The sequence below is a fragment of the Callithrix jacchus genome, chromosome 16 (assembly GCF_049354715.1).
Source record: "Callithrix jacchus isolate 240 chromosome 16, calJac240_pri, whole genome shotgun sequence".
Classification (NCBI taxonomy): domain Eukaryota; kingdom Metazoa; phylum Chordata; class Mammalia; order Primates; family Cebidae; genus Callithrix; species Callithrix jacchus.
Window position 1 is genome coordinate 25,780,774 of NC_133517.1, and position 5,384 is coordinate 25,786,157.

Sequence of the window (5,384 nt, forward strand, 5' to 3'; positions counted from 1 at the left end):
TAATCCTGGCACTTTGGGAGGCCGAGGCAGGCAGATCACAAGGTCAGGAGTTCAATATCAGCGTGGCCGACATGGTGAAAACCCATTTCTACTAAAAATACAAAATTAGGCAGGTGTGGTGGCAGGTGCCTATAATCCCAGCTACTTGGGAGGCTGAGACAGGAGAATTGCTTGAACCCAGAAGGTGGAGTTTGCAGCGAGCAGACATCATCATGCCATCGCACTCCAGCCTCGATGACAGAGCAAAACTCTGTCTTAAAAAACATATATATGTATTTTGGACTACAAATGTGAAGCTTTTACAAGGTCTTGAGGCCAGATACAGTGGCTCATGCCTGTAATCCCAACACTTAGGGAGGCTGAGACAGGAGGATCACTTGAGCCCAGGAGTTCAAGATCAGCCTGGTCAATAGAGTGAGACTTTATCTCTATAAAAATGTAAAAATTAGCTGAGTATGTGTCTGTAGTCCAAGCTACAGTCTTGGGAGACTGAGATGAGAGGATCACCTGAGCCCAGGAGTAGAGGCTGCAGTGAGCCATGACTGTGCTACTGCCTGGATGGCAGAGATCCTGTATCAAAAAGAAAAAAAAAGCGGGTGGGGTGGGCGGTTAAACAAAGGAGTGATAACATTGTTTTGAAAAGATGCCTCTAGCTGGGAAGAAAATGATCTGGATTGGGGCAGGAATAGATACAAAAGCTATTTTATGGCCTGGGTTGAGATGAGGGCCTTAGGCTTCTGAAACAAATTGTATGAACTGGATGTGAGGTGTGACAACCAGCTTGCTAGGGCAGTAGATAGTGGTGCCATTCCTCAGATAGGTACCTGGGGATGGGGTGGAGGCACTGTCAGGTTTGCAGGAAAGATCTTGAGTTTAGTTTTGGACATGTCAAAGTCAGTTGCCGCTAAGATACACAAGTAGAGATTCTGCATAGAAGGACAGATCAAAATGTAGATAGGAGTTGTCAGTGTACAGAAGGCAATCGAAGCAAGCTATGGCAGTGCAGGAGACTGTGCAGGGACAGACAGCACAGTGACAAGAGTGCAGGGCACAAACATTTACAGGTTGAATGCAGGAAGCCTATAAAAGTACCCCAGGAACCGGGAGAGGGGAGGAACATCAGAGGACGGCAGGTATTTCAGGAGCTGACACGCTTGCTGGACGTGAAAGGTAGAGTATCCTTGGGACCAGGCCTTGCAGGGCTCTCAGATTTGTACACTGCACTTAGTGATTCTGCTGTGGGCTGATGGGCAGCCCTCCTTCTGCTCCATTTGTTTTAGCAGAACATAATTTTGAAGGTCTAGCAAGTGACCTTTAGGGCCTTGCTTTGTAGTTTCTTTCAGATTTTTACATGTGTATCTTAACTAACAAAGGAAAGGAGGTAATTTAATGAAAGAACACATTTTACTGTCAACATTTCATATTCGTATCTTCCACCATTTCCACATCAGCCATTATCAAGTAAATACAAGTGGACATTTTTAAGTGCAGTGTCTTTAGAACTGTACAAATAGGAAATGACGTTCTAAACCTGGATGTTCAGAAACACCAAGGTGTAGAGTCTCAATTGTTTTCCTAGATCCATTCATGACTTGTCTCACTGGGGCACTATTTTTTCCCCAAAGTAGATTGTCTCAACAACCATGGAGTCCCTGCTGTGCAAGACATAGAACCTCTGAGATGATCCTACTAGATGCTCAGTAATTATTTAATGAGAGAAGGATGGGAGGGAGGGAGCAAGAGAGGGATAGAATGAGACGATGATTTTTGCAATAGAAGAGTCCACAATTTGGTGGTGAAGATCTATTTACAAAAGCTAATGGACGTTGTCTCTCTTTTGGTAAAGTGATGACAATATGCTTACTTCCTAAGCACGTGGTTGAAAATCAATCTTTGTTCACTCTGGATCAGATAGGCATGTGAATATAAAACACTTTTTATAATCTAAAAAAAAATTTTTAATTTTATTTTTTTAAATTTATTTTTATTTTTATTTTTTGAATAAATAAACAAGGAGTTTCGCTCTTGTTACCCAGGCTGGAGTGCAATGGCACAATCTCGGCTCACCGCAACCTCTGCCTTCTGGGTTCAAGCAATTCTCATGCCTCAGCCTCCTGAGTAGCTGGGATTACAGGCACGCGCCACCATGCCCAGCTAATTTTTTGTATTTTTAGTAGAGATGGGGTTTCACCATGTTGACCAGGATGGTCTCAATCTGATGACCTCGTGATCCACCCGTCTCGGCCTCCCAAAGTGCTGGGATTACAGGGTTGAGCCACCGCGCCCGGCCTAATTTTTATTTTTTTTAAAGATGGGGTTTCACCATATTGGTCAGGCTGGTCTTGAACTCCCAACCTCAGATGATCCACCCGCCTTGACCTCCAAGGTGCTTGGATTACGGACATGAGCCACCATGCCCAGCCAAAACACTTTTTAAATGGAGTATAAAGACAGTGAGTTTGTATTTGAAATGACAAAACAAACTTAAATCACCCTGCATGACAGCATGATAGCCAATTTCAACCTCTCTGCTTTTTAGCAATTTATCAACCAATCATTAAGTGAGTTAATGCTACACTCAGGGAATGCTGATGGCAGCATTAGCCATAAATAAATAAGCTAATATGTACAATAGCTAAATGAATAGACTTTTCCTTGGTGTTTTATGGCCTGAAAAGAATGCAGCTTTTCATTAAAGGAATCATTTGAAAATGTGGAAACTGATACTGCCACAGTTCAGTGCTCTCTGCCCATTGATAATGGCCTCTGTATTAGTTGTGGGGGTGGGAGACTGATGTCCATTTACTTTTGCAAAGATTGTTATTGAATGAAACTCCTTTAATGGGGGCGTTTTATGATCCCACTCAGCTAAGAGCTCAGGGCTGCCTTAGAATAGTCTTTCCCTCCACCTTGACAGCTCTTCGAGAATCAATACAGGTAATATGTCAGTTAGTGGTCAGCAGTCCTGTAAGTAGAGAGGTAGAGCTGAAATGGAAACTGACAGGTAGCCACTTAGAGAGAGGGCCTGGAGTAAACACTCTGAAAAGTGAAGCTTCTCCCGGGAGTGGGGAATGTGCAGCCCTTACACTGACATCAGTGCTAGGATTGGATAGGAAGAGCTAGGAACAGAGACGAGACATCTAGGGAAAAGCCTCTCAGAGCTGGGGAAACGCCGTCCCCCAGGGTGGTATCTTTAGAGCCCCAGGATTCATACGGTTTGTCCACTTGTAGCATCTGTCATTGGTCTTATTGTTTAAAAGTATTTTTATTATTTTATTTTATTTTTTTTTTTTGAGACGGAGAGTTTTGCTCTAGTTACCCAGGCTGGAGTGCAAAGGCACAATCTCGACTCATCGCAACCTCCTCCTCCTGGGTTCAGGCAATTCTCCTGCTTCAGCCTCCTGAATAGCTGGGATTACAGGCGAGTGCCACCATGCCCAGCTAATTTTTTGTATTTTTAGTAGAGATGGGGTTTCACCATGTTGACCAGGATGGTCTCGATCTCTTGACCTCGTGATCCACCCGCCTCAGCCTCCCAAAGTGCTGGGATTATAGGTTTGAGCCACCATGCCCGGCCTAAAAGTATTTTTAAAATGGTAGTAAAATACACATAACATTTATCATCTAAACTTTAAAAAAAAATTATTTTTTTGAGATAGGGTCTTACTCTGTCATCTGTCACCCAAGCTGGAGTGCCTGTGGTACAGTCATGGCTCACTGCAGTTTCGACCTCCTGGGCCCGAGTGATCTTCCCACCTCAGCCTCCAAAGTAGCTGAGACTACAGGTGCACTACACCAGACCTGGCTAATTATTTTGTAGAGACAGGGTTTCCCCCTGTTGCCCAGGCTGGTCTTGAACTCCTGGTCTCAAGTGATCCTTCCACTTTGGCTTCCCAAAGTGCTAGGATTACAGGCGTGAGCCACTGAAACTGGCCTTTTGATGTTGTTTTTAATGTCACTACTCTTAGGGGAACAGGTGATTTTTGGTTACATGGGTAAGTTCTTTAGTGCTGATTTCTGAAATTTTGGTGCACCCCTCACCCGAGCAAATCCCAGCACTCATGCCAAAGTGCTGGGATTACAGGTGTAAGCCACAGCACCCAACCACATCCATTTCTTCATATTTATTTTCTCTCCCTCTCAAATCTTGCCACATCTTGAAAAAACAATTGCATGTAAGTATCCAGGTTACTGATGAAACAGGAGGGGCCTTTGCAATTCATAAACTGGCAATTGCAAAAGTTCCTGGCTAGCAGTGTTCAAGGGTCTTCTTTCTCCAAACTCTGCTGGGCACTTGAGTCTGCAGGCTTAAAACTCCCAGGCGGCCAGAGCCAGGGGAGCCCAAGGAGCCTTGGCTTTATATTGGAGCGTTGTCTTTGCACTGGCCTTCCCAGGCACTGCAGTCCTCTCCTTGGGCACGTGCAGAAGACTAGAATTCCATGTCACACCAGCTCTTGACTGCCCAACCATAATCTAAGCTACTAGTCAACAGGAATGATTTCAGACCCCCTGTTATCTTTTTAAAAATTTTTTTAAGAAAATTGATTATTATTATTATTTTTAGAGATAGGGTTTCACCATATTGGCCAGGCTGGCCCCGAACTCCTGACCTCATGATCCGCCTGCCTCAGCCTCCCAAAGCGCTGAGACCTCTGTCATCATCAGAAATAGAGAGACCCGCCTTGAGGGCGTTTTAGGGTTGATGGGATTTGGTATAATATATACATCTCCTGTGTTCAAGCGATTCTCCTGCCTCAGCCTTCCGAGTAGGATTATAGGCATGTGCTCCCTTGCCCGGCTCATTTTGTATTTTTAGTAGAGATTGGGTTTCTCCATGTTGGTCAGGTTGGTCTCAAATTCCCAGCCTCAGGTGATCCACTGGCCTTCCAAAGTGCTGGGATTACAGGCATGAGCCACGTCGCCTAGCTAGGATTTGGTATAATATTTAAGAACTGGGAAATAGGGATAGTAGGCTCCCTCTGAGGAGAATCTAGAACAGCAACCTTGGAAGATACCCTGCACAGTTTTAGTGGAAGATAGACTCAAAATCAAATTTAAGAGAATTTGGTTCTGGCACCTTTAAATCAGATAATTCAGGGAGTGGAATTCACCTAGAGAGCTCTGGGGGGCCTTTCCTAAGTCAGGTCAGCACAGCCTTGTAGCAGTAAGGGTCAGGAAACTTTTCCAAAGGAAAAAAACCAAAATCCTACCGTCCCCCAAAGCAAGCTTAATGTGGATAAAATGAGTGATTTTGTTGTGCACTGTTTTTTCTCTGCATTCTCTGGCTGCATCTCAGTATGTGCATTGGTTAATAATGGAACCCCACCCCACCCCCCAGCTATTCAGGAAATTGAGGAGAAAGGATACCTTGAGCCCAGAATTTT